Source organism: Microtus oregoni, unplaced genomic scaffold, assembly GCF_018167655.1.
Source record: "Microtus oregoni isolate MIOR12 unplaced genomic scaffold, Mior012 000020F_ref0000438, whole genome shotgun sequence".
In the NCBI taxonomy this organism is placed as follows: domain Eukaryota; kingdom Metazoa; phylum Chordata; class Mammalia; order Rodentia; family Cricetidae; genus Microtus; species Microtus oregoni.
In genome coordinates, this window is record NW_024543079.1 from 31,778,593 (window position 1) to 31,798,569 (window position 19,977).

Consider the following 19,977-nt stretch of genomic DNA (forward strand, 5'->3'; position numbering starts at 1 on the left):
GTCTTGCCTTGTCCTAAGAGAAATCTCTTCTAGGTTAATTTGATCAGCCATAAGGAATGGCTAGGCAGTAGTCCCTTTAAATAAAATCTTCTAACTCATTCATCCCAACCATGTAGTCCTTTCTGGGATCCTCAAGTCCATTTTTAACCTTTGTTTCTAGAATTTTAATTCCATTAAAGATTTTGATTGTTCTTTGAATCTTCTGTAAATTTCCAATATCTCTCGCTAGGGATGTGGCATAAAACACATGACACCAGTTAAATTTCCTTTCAGAGCATCAATAAATACATATTAAATACTACAGAGAGTCTATTTGTGCTACAAAGTAATTGAGGTATTGATGATGCAAAATTCAAATATGACTGAATACCTTGTGTTTATTTCTAAATTTGTTTAGCAAAAAAACAAACCAAAACAACTTTTCAAGCTTTACAAAACTCACACAATTCTAATTCAGATCTCAAAATGCTACATGCATGAGAATTACTGGGAGCCTACTGGATCCCAAGCCCAGCGTTTCTGTTCCTGGTAGGGCCTGGTAGAGGTGGGGGTATGTGAGAGCCTGGATTTGTAGCAGGCATTGCAGACACTGGTCATCTGGAACCACTACACTTTGCCAAGTACTACTCTCACCTCCTAACTCAGATAGCACATGAGGAAGAGGTACCCCCAACACATTTTAAAAAGCCAGAAAACCTGACAGTACCCAGTGAAGAGCAGGTGTTCACTGATCTCAGAAAAAGGCTGAACTTCAAGGGGACCGGATGGACGAGTACTCTTGAAGATCAAGTGGATTATCACCTTCAAACAGACTTGTCATGTGACCCACAACTCATCCCTCTGCTTTCATTTCCACTGAGAGAACTTGTTCCTCATCCTTGGGATGAAGTTTGGAAAAGGATTCCATCCCACATCCCCTTCCTTAAGACTGATTTTCTCTTAATGGCAATTACTGTTTCAACTTCTGAATTGCCTTTGACCTGTGAGCCCTGGTAAGTCTCCCAGCTCGACAAGTCTGTTAGTATAGCCGCTGAGTTCTTCAGAGACAAAACTAGGTAGACAGCTTGGGGGCACATCTGCTGTCTTCAGCTAACAACTTCTCTTGCCCTCTCCCCTATACCTAACTCTCTTCTCATGCAGATTTCCTTTAGTCTGATGGTCCTGTACGCTGATGTCTAACAACCTGATGAGTCCCTGCTGCATGCTTCTATCCCTTCTCTTGCAACCTTGTTCATATGCCATGAAGCTCAGCCTAACTTGATAAAACAGAAGCGATCCCATGAATAGAGCTGAGCCATCACAACTGGAACTCCCCCAGACTGGCCAGCCCCCTACTAACCCTCTAGCTGACTGCAAGTGTACAAGGAAGCCCAAGAGAGCAGAGCCTAAGGCAGGAAAAATCCTCAGCTGATCCAGAAATTTATGACAGAAAGGAAGGGTTTATAGTTACAAACCAGGGTTCCAGAGGGAAGACAATATAGCATCCCTGTGGACTTAGCTAACTAATTTAGTCCTGACAGCGCAGACTTACATTTCCCCAACTCAGATTTTACTGACTGTCAAGGCGGCATCCATATGCCTCTTTCCTACCAAGCCCTGCTCTCTAAGAAAGGAGCTAATTCATTTCAGGCTCCTTCAGGCTTTGTCCTGCCCCACCGCTGCCCATTTCTGAGGCTACTCTAGGCATCCCTTGACTCATCCCCCCACAGCCCCCTGTCTTGGACAACCGTGTGCAGCATGGGCCATACTGTTTCATTTCCTTTTCTTTCACGCATGGTCAGTTCTGCTTCTCATTCTGCTTTTGGCTCATTGGTTTCTCTTTAAAGGTTTTGAGTTATATGTATGCTGCTACTATTTGCAACAAGAAAAAAAAAAATGACTGACAGCCTGACTTTCCGATTCCAGCTTCCCCAACAGCAAGAAATGCAGAGGGAATATGGGTAAGGGCAAGATGAGCAGGCAGAGGGAAGGGGCGACTGTATTTACTGAAGCCAATCAGACAAGAAAATCAGACAACTGTCATTCAAGGAAACGTCTCCTCTGAAGTTAAATAATAAGAATAAAACCACCAGAAATGTCTTAATTTTTTTATTTACTTTCTATTTTGCTTACATTTCATGGAAAGCTGTCTATGTCTGGATATTTCTTTTACAGGTTATTATCTTTCCTTCTACAACCCAAAGAGAAGGGAAATAGAGGACAGTTTCTCACTGGTTCAGGGGATGTCTGTGAATGCCACAATCCTCAGCCACCAGGAGGACACACGGTAACAAAAATGATGTGCGGTGGTCCACCAGAACTGACAGTAAGGCAAAACACAGGTGGCCAGGGTTGTTGGAGAGAATTCATATTTTTGCTTTCCTTTACTCTAATACCATTCTGTGAGGACCTCAACAAAATAAAAACATAATTAATTAGTAAGAGAAGTGACAGGCCATGTAAAGGACGAGAAAGTATCGATGGCCCGCAAGAACAGAAGACAAAGTCAGAAAATCAGGGTGATTCTTCCTCCAGAGTAGTCAAAGCAGAGAAACCAGGGACCAGGACCTGGCTACAGTGGGTGGACCTGCCTTAGAGCTAGCAATGGAACAAGAACAAAGCTTAGAGATAGTGCAGAATACTTCATTATGCTCTGAGACAGCAAATGCAAAAAACAAACAAACAAAAACAAAACAAAATAAAACTGGAGGGGCAAAGCTATGTACACCGGGCATGCCTGGGTTCAATTCCTTGACTGTTCAGACAGCAATACAAGAGCCAGCAAGATAGAAAAGGGGTAGAGAAAATACCAATTTTTTCAGTGTTTTGAGACAGAGTTTCTCTGTGTAGCCCTAGATGTTCTGGAACTCACTTTGTAGACCAGACTGGCCTTGAACTCATAGAGATCTGCCTGCCTCTGCTTCCTGAGTGCTGGAATTAAAGGCATCCACCACCTCCACCAGGAGAAAAATAGTATTCTTAAGAGTATATTATAAGCTGTACATGACAATATTACTGTCAAGTCACTGAACATACAAACACAGCATCTTTGGGGACATTCCCTGACATCTTCCCACTTTTTCTCCAAGAGCACAGTCATAAGCTCTCTGAACCATGCGCACAAGAAGACGCTGAGCAAACAAGCATTGCTAAGCTCTGGGGTTGATTATCATTAGATCACATTCCTTTTTTTAAAGTCCAGGATCTCACTACATAGCTCTGGCTGGCCTAGGACTTACTATGTAGGGTTAGCATGAAACAGTCATTCGTTAAACAGATTCAAAATTCATCTGCAAATTGATAGGTATTAGAAGGCAGATACAACCGAAATTAGCAATGACTAACAAAAAGATTTCCATAGTGGTCAGTCACCTATGGGACAGGAATCAGTCCATTGCATTATGACTTCTTCACTATTTTCTTTTAAAAAGTCATGTACACATATTACTCTTATGTAGAAAATAAAAATGTTTCCCTGTCAAAAGGTCACCTATTCGACATAAGTGATCAAGCCGGCTATGTAGAGGTGCAGGAGGGCACATTTTTAAGATGAATCAGAAAGTCCTTTAAATATAATCTGCCTTCGAGTGCCACCATTTATAGCACAGAAAATGGTTCAGTAACAAGGAACTACTAACAATTTCCTTTTTCCTTTTATGCCCTGGAAAATCACAGTGGCATGGAATGTGTTATGAAAAGCAGTCAAGACAGCAGCTCTCCAGAAATGTGGCATTGCCTGGTGACACCACCATCTGTGCAAGCAAACAGTGTGGCAAGGTGAGATTTGGAACTAAAGGGCCGTGCTATCCCCCAGCTCTGCAATGCACACAGAGCTGTGCACATAGAGGATGACTCTAGGGTGGTTCTACCCTGCCCCTCCCTACCCAACATCAGCAGCAACCTTCATCAGTCCCCACAGTTAGCTTAGGCTGTGAGGAAAGCGCACTTGGACCTGGAGGAACCATCCTCCTTAGCACCAATCTGTTTGCCTAACCCGAAGGTGACAGCAAACTGTTCCACAGTTGGACGTTAAAACAGCACATTGCTCGGCATACACACAGACGGCTAGCCCTTCTACACCAGTCTCGTCTCCACACGCCCTAGCACCTCCATGCTAACCCAGCTGCTGCACACTGTGACCTGGGCTACACAGGGCACTCATTACCGTGCCCAAGCCCATCATTCTCTCTAGCCCAGACCCAGTGACAATCAACACTGCTGCTGAAATCATTCATAGAGTGTGGCTCCTGTGCTACTGCACTCCTGATGCCTGCTTTGCTCGACGCTGTCCAAACAAGTGTTCTCCAAGCAAAGATAAATTATCTAGTAACTGATCATTAAAAAAATTAAGAAAGTGCTAAGCATGATGACTCATACCTATAAGACTCATACCTATAAATCCAGCACTTGGGAGGCTGAGGCAGGAGGATTGCCGCAAGTCTGAGGTTAGCCTGAGCTATGGAGTCAGACCCAGTTTCAATACTTCAACACACTCACACACACACACACATGCACACGTGCACACATACTCACACACTGAAACCAAAAAGGGGAAAAAACAATTTTGTAAACCTCATATTGTATGACATACTTGGGTGGAAATAATCATTTACATCAAGTTAACCCACACCAGTCAACCTTCTAGAATCAGTTCAAACAAATCTTTGAGACTGGGTTTCTCTGTGGCTTTGGAGCCTGTCCTGGAACTAGCTCCGTAGACCAGGCTGGTCTCGAACTCACAGAAATCTGCCTGCCTCTGCCTCCCGAGTGCTGGGATTAAAGGCGTGCACCACCACCGCCTGGCCAAACAAATCCTTAGCCATTTCACTATCTTTAGCTTCAGACTTCACAGACATTAGGACCATTCATCCGGGTTTTTAACTATGCAGTTGCATTGTACACCTTTTAGTGTGCTGCTGATAGATTCTGTCTTAGGCTTCTGTTTATAGGTGGCAATATCTGGCAGAAAATTTTATAAAGCATATGAACTAAACAGATTCACACCAGCTGTGTTAACTACTGAGACCTCCACAAAACCAAAGCTGCCAACATTGTAACTCGGAACTGAAATGGTCCATGATTCTCTACCCTTAACTTATGAGCTATGGACAGCTGAGGGCTCCTGGAGAAAGGAGAGTCAGTTTAGGGTGCAGCTATTGGCATGTCAACCACACACCAGGGATGGTCTCACATCCATGTGTATATGGGCACCGCAAACTAGAGTCAAAGGGTTATTAATTTTTAAAAAAAAATAAGACATGAGTTTGGGAGATAGGAAGGCATAGGTGGATTGGGAATGGTAAAGGTGAAAAGTTGGGGAGAATATGATCAAAATAAACGATATAAAATTTTCAAATAAAACAAATAGGATGCAAAAGTACAGGTTCACTCATCTGAGTAAACAGATATTGACTGGAAGTGATGATCTGAACTGAGACTTCCTTCCTCACTCCACACTGCAAGACACATGTGCAGGCAATGCATTGGTGGGAATTCTCAGTGAAAATCTACGAAGTGTTTCTGAGAGCTCAGAACAGGGGTACCTCACATGTACAAAGATATTCATACTGTACATACTTACATACCATCAAGTATAGTATGAACGATACATGAAAGCCCAGGTTAGGAATGCAGAGACATGATTCTTAGCATTTAACCTCTAGAATGCATGAGTATGTGTGTTTTGACGTGAGTGTGCTCATTTGAATATAAGCATAAACATCTTGATCGTGTGGGGATTATATAGGTTTAGAAACATCCAAAAACTAGATTTCTTTTCATTTCTTCCATATGCAAGTCATACAGAAATAAAACAGTGAAGGAAAATACAGTATAGAAATGCTGATGTTTGAAAAATTCTTATTTAGCTGTTTTTCATTCTGTCTCTCTCATGAGATGATGTGATGATCTATATTTGGAGGATATAGTAAATGTATCATTAAGATGTTATTTATGGACCTTACTAGAATAAAAATTGTCTTCTAGTGTTTGGAACATAGGATGGTGTATCACAACACACATCCGCATGCTATCGAGAAAATAAAACATATTTGACCTGTTTATGTGAAAGAAATTATCTTATTCTTTATTTTTCTTCAGGTACACCATTACCCAAAAATCATAAAACTTAAGAAACCTTGAAAAGAAAGAACATTCAGCCATTGATCTCGTGTGAAACTATGAATTTGCATACAAAGTCACATAGCATGCTTCTGCTTGTCTGGAATAAGTGCCTCAAATTCCAAATGAGTCCAGGAAAGTCCTGCCTGGGTGTCTGACATTGCCCAGTCATTCTGTTGCAAGCGCAGGGGAGCACTTAGCCAATGTCTGATGCCTACATCGGAAGAGCCATCTCTATTCACGATGCACAGATGGAAGATAAAACGCCGCCTAATGCAATTAGCTCTAGTCTCAGAAAACAGCTCACCACAGAACTCTTTGATAAATGTCCTGAGATTCGGATTTTAAAAACAAAAAAAACAAAACAAAACAAAAATGGGGAACAATCTAGATGGAAGAAACGGTACCAGTGTTCTATCCCTTTAGAGTATTATATAACTTTCAGGTGCCTGTGGGGATGATGTCATTCTTGCTGGAAGATTCTTTCTTGTTCTGGGAGGGAGAGAATAGCAGGAAGAATTTCAGGACTAAGGCATCATCGACAGATACCTACAGATCATTTTAATGTTTTATCTCTGCTAGCATATCTGCACATCATGCCACGGTGCCATGGTGCAAACAGGAAGACGCTGTGGTTTAAAAAGTCGAGAAATTAAATTATTGCTTGCAAAACATCTCCCTGGGCTCATGTTTTAAGCTTGGTCTGAACTTGTGGCACTAATTTGAAAGCTTTAGACCCCTTGGGAAGTGAGGACTTGCTAAGAGAAGTGGGTTGCTGGGTATGGAGACATGGTTATGACTCAGCCCTTAAATCTTGTTATTTCTGCTTCTCGGGGCTACCACCATATAAAGTGTCTCCATCTTGCATTCCCACGAGCGTGGACTTTGGTATGATTGCCCCACTGTGATGGAAATGAGACCCTCTGAAACCATGAGCTCAAATAGGCCTCCTTTCTTAACTTGTTTCTGACTGGTATCTTGTTACAGCAATAAGAAAAGCAATTAATATACCCTAATGGAAGGGGCAGTAACTAGAAGAATTAGACATTAAGAAGCTCACAGGGTATTGGGGAAAGTCCTACCAGGGAGCATTTACTTCCTGAAAATATAAGAAGCTGTTCATTCAATTACGATTTGTGCAGTTCTCCAAGTGTGTATGAAACACACTTCAATAAAAAAAATTTACATACAATTAACAGAGAAGCCAAGGCATCCAGGCAACCAAAATATTTGGCCGGGAAACACAGAGGTAATTCCAGCCTGTTAAATCCCCCCTTTGAACTCTACTGGGAAGGTAAGTTAATAACAGGATCCAGGCTGCTCGAAAAAAGTGCCAAAAGCAGCTGAGAGGAGTTTAAATTTCATTCTTCCTCAAGAAGAATATGCTCAGGAAGAGAATCTTGCCTAAGCCTTTCTTGCTCAAGTCATGATGTAAACCAGCTGGTATTTGTGAAGGGCATTTATGGGATTATTTGTCCAACATCCCATCTCTGTATCTCAGGACTCTTCAAACCAGGGCTAAGTGGACCCTGGTCCCATATAGGCTTTGAGAGCAATGAATGCCATCTGTTTTCTTCCAAGAGATTTTAGGAAGCAGCTCATCCTTCTAAATGCCTATGATACAATACAAACATGCATTGGCTTCTAGAAATGAGGTTTCTTGTTGAACAGAGAAGTCTGGTCTGCCGGAATAGTCAGTTTATATTATCTATAGCCAAAGGGGGAGCTCAGGTACTATCAAATATTTCTGGAACAAGATCATAGGCACCACAACATGCATGGCCTTATGAGAAACAGAGGTTTGTGAGATTAAAAACTTTCAGCCTCCAGTGCTACCCTGTCCATCAAATGCTGTCAGTTCTGTCTATGTGCATTTACTTGACGTTGTCTTAACCAGGTACTGCATTCCTTTTAAAACTGCATTCAACCACCTGTCCCCCGCCCAAACACCACTATCCTCAGTTAACTCTGCTTCCCTTACCTGGAACACGTAGGACCAGGCAGGTTTCAGAATTCAAATTGTTATTTAGGAATATTTGCATACTCAGGAGACATCTAAGATACCTAAGTCTAAACATCAAACTCATTTGTCCTTCATATAAGCCTTGTGCACGTAGCTTGAGTGCAAGCATGTATAATGTCATTGGATGTCTGCAATCTGACTGCCATTTGTCACAAGACGTCAGGGTTTGGAATTTCCCAATTAGATCAGGCAGTGCTTTAAAACGGTGGAGATTTTGAAGCTTTTCAGAGTTGAAGTTTCTGTTTTCAGTTTGCTAAACATGCACTAATTCCTGACCCAACGATGCTGACTCTCACTCAAGACCTATACTCTTCCAGACCCTGTTGGTCCTTTCCTGTGGAATACAGCCTGGACAACCCTCTCTCCTTACTGCCTCAGTTACACGGTCTTACAGTCACTCTTCCTGTCCTGGCCTCCGTCCCTTTATCATGTTCACTTAGCTAATTCCCCCATGTTCTGACCTATTTTTATTGTTCTCATAACTGATTACAGCCATTGAATTGATCTAGACTAGAGAAAAATTTCACAGTCACTTTGACCAGCTGTCATTCCTTACAACCTCAAAGGAACACTTTAACACTGTCCACAAACCCATCTGAAATATGTTCACTCCATTTCCTTAAACCTCTAACCCAATATTTCTTATCCTGCAGGTTGTGACCTCTTTGGCAAAACTCTCTCTCTCCAAAAATACTTAACAGTATGATTTGTAACAGTAGCAAAATGACAATTATGAAGTAGCAACGAAAACAAATGTATGGTTGGGGTCCCCCCAGCATGAGGAACTATATGGAAGGGTTGCAACATTAGGAAAACTGAGAACCACCTTGCTAGCCTCTCTTTCCTGTGTCTTTATCAGTAACAACATTGCCTCTAAAGGAACACAGGTTTGAGCTCTTCACCTCCCTGCTCCCAACCCCTGCTCCAGACTACACTGATTAGAATTCCTCCTTGTCAAGAACAACTGCAGCTTTCATGTTGTGAGATACAAGGGTTACATGTTGTGAGCCACAAAGTTTCCTTCCTGACCCCACCAAGGAATGGCCATTTAACCCAATGAATGGTTCTCTCCTTCCTGAACAATTTTTTATGACGATTCTGTGTTTTCCTACCTGTTTTCTGACTACGTCAGTTATTTGTCCTCAGCCCGGACCCCTTTTCATTGAAGTGACCTCCTGTGTTCATTTTCCCTTGCTAAGTGAGCCCACATGGACCAAAGCATTAAATATCATCTCTATTTCCATTACCCACCCTTCCAGCCAGAACTCTCATATATCCACCTGCTTCTGACCAAAGACCCAATGGTTTACTTGGCATGTCCACTTGTATACTTAACAGATACATTAAATAGCAAAGCTTAAAGATGAATAGCTTCTAAAAGACTCTATTTTCCCTGTAGGATCTCTAATCTCCACAAATGTCTTAACCATTGCTCATTCTAGCCATCGCAATGTCTCTTTCGCCATGACCTTCCCTGTCCAGTTCATCTGCAGAATTCAGGTTAGTTCCAAATCCTGCCTAAACTCTCCCCCTCCTCACTGACAACAGACTCCTAACTAGATTTTCTGTCCCCACTCATATCTTCAGCTCTACACATCTAATTAATTTATCACTGCAAGAGTGATTTACAAAAATATGAAGCTGATCATGCCTGTCAAAGAATACTTGTTTTTAAAATAAGCAAATAGGGAACATCAACAATAAAAAGCAGCTTTTACTTAGGTCTGGAAGGTAACAGGAGGTTGGCTACTGCCATGGCCTCCCTGTGTTTCTTCCTCTGACCGCTGGTACCACAATAAGATGGTCATGCCTACTCATGACCTTTGTACATACTCTTCCTCCGTCTAGAAAAGTCTGCCCACCGTTCTTCATAGTCTTCGCTTTCCATCATTTCAATCTCAGCTTTAAGGTCACCTTCATAATATAGCTGTGTTTGACCCCAAGTGCAAACGAATCACCTATGTATGCTGTGCATGATCCCATCACCCCAAATGTGTACCAGGTACATGCCACACATTCAACACATATTTACTAGATGGGTAAATAAACAATAGATACAAATATTGAAAGCAACCATGTATAAAACATTAGTGAACAGGGTAAATAATTTTTTTCTAGGTCAGTATAATTCTGTTTAATATTAAGCCATTAAGAAGATGAAATCTGAAAGTCATTTCTAGATAATCAGAATAAAACTAAACAGATACATTTTATTCATTCCAAGTAGACTATAATTTGGCAAAGAGGTAAAACACAATATGCTTTCCATTTTAGCACCACCAGCTTTTGACAATATAATCACTGTCTCCAGTGCTCTGGGGGCGTAAGTGACATCTGGGGATTAAGAGACTCTTTGATGCTCGAAACAAGACATTGTCCTCACTATGCTGCATGCGGCTTTGACAGCAAATATAGCACAACATGCCAGCCTTCCTCTCAGATTGCTCTTTTAAACAGTCGGAAAAGACACTGGCCAACATGGTGTGTAGGGAACTACACAAAGCACAAAGTCTACATCATGGAAGAAGGTTTCTCTTTCCTCCTTTCCTTCTTATTTTCAATGCAATAAAATTGACTTATTTAGAGTGAAATTTTATCCAAAGTACTAAGTTGGAAAACTATATATATCATGCATAAATATGTGTATTTAAGTGACATCACATATATTGTCTAAATTACCTACTGTCATACCCATATGTTTCTTTAACGTCATGTTACAAAAATTCTCTTTTCTTCTCCTGTCTTTATGTACGGTGTCTTATGCAGGACTCGCTCCACACAAAAACAATCAGTACTTTCAATGCTCTGGTTTCCATCCAAGTCAGATTTGCTTGGCTGAAATACATAATCTATGAACCACAAATTAACCTTGATGCCTAAACACTGCATCAAATGAGGAAAAATTATTTACTAACTTTACCAGCTGCCACAACCACGGTAACTGGATGCTTTATAGACAGAAAGGATTCACGCTTCCGACTTCTGTTAAAAAAAATTCTCCAAATTTGGTTTTCATGAAAAAGATGCTTGCTGAATGATGAGCCAAGTTTGCAGTGTGATCAGTCTAAATGATTTTCTTGGGTGTTCTTGATGGTTGTTTCTAACGCTGCACACATAATGAAGGAAATATCCAGCTTAAAAACAAATTCTGGAGATCTTTTCAACCTTAAATCCCCTTTAATGGTCACGAACACTTTGTACTTGCTGATGTAAGGTCTCATGAGAAGCTGGGGTCATTGTTCCCAAATTGAAAAACACATCTCTGTTTGTCTATTATAGCTTCATAGCTGTGAAGAGTAGATGCTATTCACAATAAGAATTCAGCCAACAACTAGCACAGCCTAGCAATTAGAGCCTTACCCATCAGTTCAGGGGTCCCCTTGACCCCCTTACCATCAACTGATAAAGACACATGCACGCACAAATGCACTGATGCACATGAAACGAGTGAGAGGGGGAGAGAGACAGGGAGAGAGAGACTGAGTCTTTCCTTTGTTTTGCTTTTCTGTCTTGTTTTGTTTGTTTTTCCAGACAGAGTTTCTCTGTGTCACCAAACTGAGGTAGAGACTTCAGGACTCACATCCTTCTTCCAGTTCTTTACAGATTTCCTCCAGGTGACAAATTTAAAATCACTGGTTTTTCAGTAAACTTAATTGCATTAGGAAACTATGTTTGGGTTCTGTTTTTCCATAAGGTCAGAAAGAATATATTTGCATGTCCCAAAGGAAAAAAAAATGTGCTGGACATAAGCAAGGATTTCTTGCTTATTTGCCACAGAGCTGCTCTTGTCTACCTAACTGAAACCTTGTTGCAAAGTCGTAAGTTCTCTAGAACCAGAAGATCATGTCACACTGTCACAGGGAGCCACTGGAGGTGATAACTGATCTCCTTCTGCTCTGATGACACCTGACTCTCTGCAAAGGAAGGAAACAGCTGATCTTCCAGGTGTGGGGGCCCAAGGTCACTGGTTGGTCCTCTCTTGGGAAGTTTACATCAGTCCTCAGTCCTGGGCAAGCTGTCTCTTCCCACCCGAGGACAACAAAGACAGGACCTCTGCTCTTCTTTAACTACAGAAAAGCAAGCATGAACTCTTCAAACGCAACAATATCTACAATGTTATAAGAAAGACATTGTTTATTTGTGTGTTGGGGTTTGTGTGTGGGAGGGTGTATGTGATGCATGTGGTATGTGGTGCATGTGGTATGTGTGTATGTGTGTGTGTGTTCTCTACAATGTCTAAGGCCTTAAACAAGTATTCCATCATTAAGCAACAGCCCCAATCGCAGGTTTTATTTTATTTTCATGGTACCGGAGATTGAACCAAGACCTTGTACATGCTAGGCAAGTGCTCTACTACTGAGCTACACTTAGCTAATTTTCCCTCATATTTTATAGAAATAGACCAGAAACAAGAACCATTTCACCTGTTAGTAAATCTATACTTCAGGGTAGAAAAGACTGTGAACATCCCACTTAAAATGGACACAGTAAAATGGGTAACAGGAGAGAGAATCGGGCCTTTGGAATAATAATGTTCTTACTTGCAAGTAGCCTCTCAAAGACCACTGAGCAGCCGTATCCCAGTGACTCCAACAACTTCAGCATGTCATGGAGTGGGTGACAACTGCTCAAGGAAGCCACCAGCTGTAAGAGGAAACCTAAAGTCTTAGAGGGTTTTCCTGTGGTAGGCTTTCCAGGCCTTCGCCTGTTTCTTCAAAGCCTGAGAGGAAGCTGAAATTGGAACAAAGCTCATCGTGCATACAGCCTCTTGCACGCTTCAGTGAGAGACAGGACAAGCTTAAGCCTACGCTGCGGCACAAAACTGACATTTTGTTTTCAAATACATCCTGCTATAATTTCTAGTTGATGCATCTCTTCTCTAGGGCTTTATTTTAAAATAAACTAAAGTTCTTTTGTAAACAGCACGTATATTCTTACAGTTTGCAGGTATAGCATGTAGCTGGCAACTAGATTTCTGTCACTAACATTGCATCCCACTAGCTTTGATGAAAATCTAGCACTTTCATGCATTTCAAAATAAGTTCCAGGGCTGAGAACACTTTATTTAAAGGTTTACATGGTTGACATTTAAATCACTCCTAGGGGACAGTGGTGACTCTGCAGAGGAAGGTGAGCCAAGGGGACATCCACTGTGCACCTCCCGTCAGTCCCAAAGTTGTGTAAAGGTGACACTTCCAAGTATGGAAACTCCTGTGAAACCAGAGAAGAAGAACCTGACACAATGTTGACCTTGACTCCTATCAGCAAAAAGTATCTTTCAAAGGTCACACTGTTTGCTTCCTGCCTTTTTCCCTCCCATCTAATCAGACTGGAAAGGGAAGACAAGGAGAAAAAGGGATAGGGCAAAAAGGAGCCACCATAGGAAGACAGGGAGAAAAACTTGAGCACTAGCCGAAGTGAAGAATTCTGTCCTCTGAAGATGACATGCACGGGTGATAAAGGTATGTCCTTATAGGAAGAGAAGTGAGGAAAGAGATTTGCCCTCCTCTTCATTTCTCTGCATCTTCTCATAGTTCACAATTCCTCAACAAATTATAAAAAGAAGAAAAGGATTTGGGATTTGTCCACTGCTTGGGAACAGCTCTAAAAGCAGAAGGAAGAATACTGAAAGACAAACGCAGGGATACAGCTGGACACTCAAACCATAAGCACTGCTAGATGTTGTCAAGGACCACCTGGCCTATGTTACTGGGCAACAAAAGGAGAGAACGGCTGGGCAGAATTATGAGTTCTGGAATAATGTGAGAACATTCCTAGAGTATGACTAAAGAGACCGCGACATGTACAGCAGAGCAGGAAAGACCCACTGATGGAAGCCACGAGGCGTCAGGTCCAAGGCCAACTCATAAAGTGGCGGTACTTCCGTCAACTGGAAAACATACCCCAGAGCTCAACTCAGTTGCTCATGAAGAGACGATCTCAGAGGAAAAAAAAAATAGGCTGTGTGACAAGGGAGATTCTCAGCCAGCCCATGGCTACTCCAGCCTCTTGCCCCAATGTCAGCAGCCAAGGCCTTCTCAAAGTGTGGACCCCAACAAGAAGTAGTATCAAAGAGACCAGTCACTGTTTGTTATTTCAAAGCCCACGTTTTACTTTAAAGCAATCTATAACTAGAACAGACCCCAATATATCTTGGATTATGGCGATATTTTATAAACTACAAAAATCCCAGGAAATTGGCCAGCCCTTACCTTTCCTGCATGAGAATTACCACTGCTCTTAAATGTGCCTTCCTGCAAACTTTTCTAGAACTTTCCCCAACACACAACATATACACATACATATTTTTTCAGCCCTGAAATACTGTCCTTTTTGTTAGTCTTTCTATATGCAGCTCACATTTTACTTAAAATTAATTCTAGATGACTCCATGCCTGAAAGCTATTACTAACATCTCACCCACCAAGTCCAGTTTTTGGATCCCCAGTTCTTGCCTGCAAGGCTCTCTAGGCAATGACTGAACCAGAGTGGCTCAGCTCACTTCATCTGGACAGCTGGCTGACATCTTTCCTGAGTAGGGTCCAAGCTGAGAGAGTCCCCAGCACCAGAAACTTTTAAAAGTGGTAAGCCTCATACTATACAATTGTTGCCACTGTAAAGTGGTGCTGTACAAATTGGCCCACTAAAGCCAAATATCACTTTCTGAGCCCTTAAAATATCACAGTTTGGAACTAAGATTTGCTATGTATGGGGTAGGGTGAGGAGATGGCTCGACTGATAAAGCACAAAGGTTGAAGTTGAATCCCCAGAACCCACATGAAAATGTCAGGCATGGGGGCTGGAGAGATGGCTCACTGGTTAAGAGCATTGCCTGCTCTTCCAAAGGTCCTGAGTTCAATTCCCAGCAACCACATGGTGGCTCACAACCATCTGTAGTGAGGTCTGGTGCCCTCTTCTGGCCTGCAGACATACACACAGACAGACTATTGTATACATAATAAATAAATAAATATTTTTAAAAAATGTCAGGCATGGGTGGAGTGCATTTGTAATCCCTGGCACTGGGGAGGCAGAGACACATGGATTCAGAGGCTCACAGGCTAGCCAGCCTGGCCTGCTCAAGAAATTACAGGTTCAGTGAGCAACCTTGTCTCAAGGAAAGGTAGATGGCAGACACCTACGTTGTCCTCTGGACTACACATGAATAGTCATAAAAGTGTCTATGTACTTGTATAAAAGTACACTTGTATGTGCATGTGAACACACACACACACACACACACACACACACACAAGATGCACCGGTATTAAAAAGTATGACATCTCAACAATGTTTATACTGATTAAATGTCAAACGATAATAATCTGGATAAGCTAGGCTAAATACATCATTCGTATTCATTTAACTGACCATGTTAAGACTCCCAGCCTTCAGCTTTGGCTGCTATGCTCTGTTTGTTTTCTTTACTGAGACTAGAAAATCAAGTGTTTTAAAATGATATGCATAGCTCACATGGTGGGCAGCGGTGATCTCAGAGCTCAGGCAGGCAAACATGAACTTTTGTGTCATTTTGAAACTGAAGGTGCCTAAGGAAATGCAAGTTGTTCCCTAAGACGGTTGTGAAAATGTTTTCAAAAGATGAATAAAAGAGATAAGAACAAAGGGAATTACGTCAGGCTGGGGGCGTTGGCTCAGTGATGTGGTAGTGGTGTGTTGTAGTGCAGGTGGTGGTGATGTGCTTGTTGTTGGTGGTGATGTAGTTGTTGTTGGTGGTGATGTGGTTGTTGTTAATGATGGTGGTGATGGTGGAGATGGTGGTGGTGTGGTTGTTGTCAGTGGTGGTGGTGATGTAGTTGCTGTTGGTGGTAGTGGTGATGTGGTTGGTGGTGGTGATGATGGTGGTGGTGGTGGAGGTGGTAATGGTGATGTGGTTGTTGTTGTTGGTGGTGGTGGTGGTAAATATTAAACTTGGATTTGTTTCTGGAAAGAATGATTTTCAATCATATAATCACATGGTATCTTTGTCTCTTTCTTCATTGCACTGAGGTCATTATTCATGGCAACAATGATTTAAAGAAGACTTTCAAATACTAATTTTTTCTAGCTCTAATTCCCACTAGCTGGGAAGAACGTAGGTGTCTTTCAACATTGCAGTCATATAAGGACTTAGAGAACGAAGGTATAGTTTAGTACATTCTCAAGGGAAGAAAATGAATTTCATATAATTTCAGAAAGGCTTAACTTTCACTGGGAAAGAACAGAAGAGATGCAGGGATATAACTGAAACTTCCCAAGTAGAGCCTCTTCCACCAGGGCAGCATCTTCTCCTGCAGAGGAAGACAGCAGCAGTTCTGCCTATAGCCAGAGGCTGATGGGGAAGGGAGTCACCCAGCTCAGCTGCCCCATGAAGCAGAATCTCTAGATCTCTGGGCTGAGGATCCCTCCACCCCACCTCCTAATCGGGCTGGGCAAGCATCTTGCTTCTTCCCCTGGCTCCACTTACTAATGTTCCCTGAGAGACCTGATTAATGAATCACTTGTGCAGAAATCGTCAAGTTCTATATATTTTATTGGTGTTGTGATTTGTTTTTGATATATGATTTTGCTATATAGCCCAGGCTGGCCTTGAACCCACAATCCTCCTGCCATGACATCCCACGTTCATGTTCCACCACACCCAGCCTCAGCGTGAGAATCCCGACATGAGTGCTACGCTCTGAAAATATAAAACCGTAGCCTATAGACTTCCATGGCTATTCTTGCTGCCACATGAATCACAGCGTCGTTAATGCGTAAGGGTTTGAAATAAATGCAGCTCTACAATCCAAGAACCAAAGTTGTTTTCTTTTTCCAAATTTACAAATTATCTTTAGCTTGATCAGACATAAATCTTTAACAACATAAAAATGAGGATAATTTACCTAAAAATGGTCATTGTGTTCACGGTATTTTTTTCTTCTATGAGTATGGGGTTTTTGTCTACATGTATGTCTGTGAGCCACTTGTATGCCTAGTGCCCACAGTGGCCAGAAGAGGGTTTAACTTCCCATAGAACTAGAGGAACAGACAGATGTGAGTTGCATTGGGGGTGCTGGGAACTAAACCCAGGTTCTCTGAAAGAACAATTAGTGTTCTTAACCACTGAGCCATCTCTCCAGCCCAAATTGTATAGGTCTTTAATTTTTAAATTTTATTGACTAACACTGGTAATAAGCTAAGTTTGATGTGGTATAAATAAGCAGAATCTAAAACACACCACGAGAACTAAAATATACTCTGAATGCACACTGTGGACACAAAATACACTAAAAAGTACTGAACTACTATGTACTATGAAATAACTCGCTGTTGGAGCCAAAGGGCCTAAAGCAACATTCCAAAACACGATCAACATTGCTCAGATGCCAGTTCTAAATGCTTTTCTTTTTTAAAAATTTATTTATTTATTTATTTATTTATTTATTTATTTATTTATTTCAAGACAGGCTGTCTCTGTGTAACAGCTCTTGTTGTCTTGGAACTCACTCTGTAGGTAAGGCTGGTCTCAAACTCACAGAGATCGCCTGTCTATGCTTCCCAAGTGCTGGGATTAAAGGTGTGTGCCACCACCGCCCAGTGCTTTCCGGTTTTTGTATTGTACAAAGAATTCATTCAATATTTTTTAATATTTTTTTAATTTTACGTGCACTGGAGTTTTGGCTACACGTGTGTCTGTGTGAGGGTGCTGGATGTCCTGGAGCTGGAGCTGCAGACAGTTGTGAGCTGCCACGTGGGTGCTAGTGATTGCTCGGGAAGAGCCGCAGGTGCTCCTAACTACTACTGAGCAACCATCTCTCCAGCACCCTTATTCAATATTGTTGTTTGTTTGTTTTTTTGTTTTTTGTTTATTTTGAGACAGGATTTCTCTGTGTAGCTCTGGCTGCCCTGGAACTCACTTTGTAGACCAGGCTGGCCTCAAGCTCACAGACGTCTTCTTGCCTCTGCCTCCCAAGTGCTAGGCTTAAAGGAGTGCACCACTACACCTGGCAAGATCATTCACTATTTTTCAGAGCATCATAATTCATAAGATGTAACACTGAGTGGTGCTTAAGTGAGACCAAATGCTTTTCTTTTTAGGAGTTCCTGTAGGGAAGTCGAAAAGAACTCTCGTCTGCACTTAAGGGCGAGAGAAACACAAGGATGTCAGCTGACAGCCAGGGAGTAAAGTCCAACCAGGGCTGTGGGGATGGGGAGGGATAAGCCTCATGAGAGATCTGCTGTCCTAAAGCTTAGAGCCAACGAAAGTCTGCATCTCATCAAATGCCAAACACAGACCATGTGACACAGAAGCATTCCTCCTTGAACCCAGAACACGGAACAAACCAATCCCCCATTCTGGTGCTGTTGTGACTCATGACGCTAGTTATTTCTATTCATTAAACTCAGATGCCTTCATCCAGACAATATATATACATATTTGTGTGTGTGTATGTGTGTGTGTGTGTGTGTGTGTGTGTGTGTGTGTGATAAAATGAGCAGAAACGTGGCCCATCTATGGATACAGTAACTGAAGTATGGGAAGAGTAGACAGCCCAGAAAGATAAAATGCAAACAGAATAGAAAGCAAAGGGTGTATTTAGGCTGATACAAAGTCTCCAAAATTACTCAGCATCCTGAACTGGACTGTGCCTACCAAGACAAGCTTATGAGTCACCCTTTGGGGGTGGTAAAATATAGTACACTGGACTGAAAATAGATAGGAACATTCAATAATAAATCTACTTTCTTGATACTCTTATGTCACTAAAGAATTGTCATTTGGAGATGGGTCAAGTTATGCAATTCTTCCTTCCCCTCACACAGAGGCCGGAAGAAAATCAGCCAGGGTCAGTGCCGGGAGATAATGACACATCTGGCCTGGGGTGCAGTCTCCTGAAGAAGACTGTTACTAAAGCGTGGGACTCTGCGTGCACCTGTCATGAGGACCAGGGGAGACACTGGTTCATGGGAATCACTGAAAAGTGACTTCGTGCCTCTTAAAGGATGTGGTAACAGGAATTAAAACACAGCCATTTGACGACGGCAGTCTCTCATCTCAGCTGGGACTGGGTCCTCTTACAAAGCACCGACAGTGTCCATTTGTAAAGAAAACCAGTGGGTTACACGAAGATAATTCTGGTGACTTGGGCATCCCCTGAAGGATTGACAGTAAAGTCAGAGGGGTGTGCAAGGAACTGACTGACATCACTCCCGCAGGAAGATGACCCAAAATAAAAGCTTCTCACTGGTGAGCAAGGAGGGCTGTGATTTTTGATGATGGTGGGAATTTTCTAAAGAGAACCTACACAGCTGTCCCCTCAATGCTTTCTAAAGTTAGGCAGCAAGCCGGGCGGTGGTGGCGCACGCCTTTAATCCCAGCACTCGGGAGGCAGAGGCAGGCAGATCTCTGTGAGTTCGAGGCCAGCCTAGTCTAGAAGAGCTAGTTCCAGGACAGGAACCAAAAAAAGGTACGGAGAAACCCTGTCTCGAAAAATTAAAAAAAATAAAATAAAAAATAAAAAAATAAATTTAGGTAGCACTGTCACAAGCAACGAGAATACAGTAAGGGGCTGAGTCAGTCGCCTAATTAGTGAGGCAAAACCCAGAAAATCCCGCTTGCCTCTCCACCAGGCCAAGGAAAACAGTCCCGCACCAATTTTAAGAGACACTGGATGAAAAGATTTGTCTCACGGATCTCAAACTCCAAATGCCACCAGTACAATTCGTCCCCATGAGTTCCAGGGTGGGTACTCACCGGGCAGCTGGGAACAACAGCAAGGGGCGTCTACCTGGTCAAACCCTGTGCGCAGTTCCCTGCAAAGAAAGTAGCCACAGACAAAGCAAAAGTCAGTGTGAGGTTCCTTCAGAGTTCTCTC

General features: G+C 42.2%; 1 protein-coding gene across 5 annotated transcripts in view; it reads right to left on the reverse strand.

Moving 5' to 3' along the window:
• The window catches only part of Plcb4 (phospholipase C beta 4), a 356,880-nt gene that overhangs the window by 195,799 nt on the left and 141,104 nt on the right, over positions 1-19,977 (reverse strand). For all 5 annotated transcript variants that reach the window (XM_041671004.1, XM_041671007.1, XM_041671005.1 and 2 more), the window contains exon 3: positions 19,857-19,915. The gene's annotated coding sequence lies outside the window, so the exon portion shown is untranslated. The remainder of the gene's footprint in view (positions 1-19,856; positions 19,916-19,977) is intronic.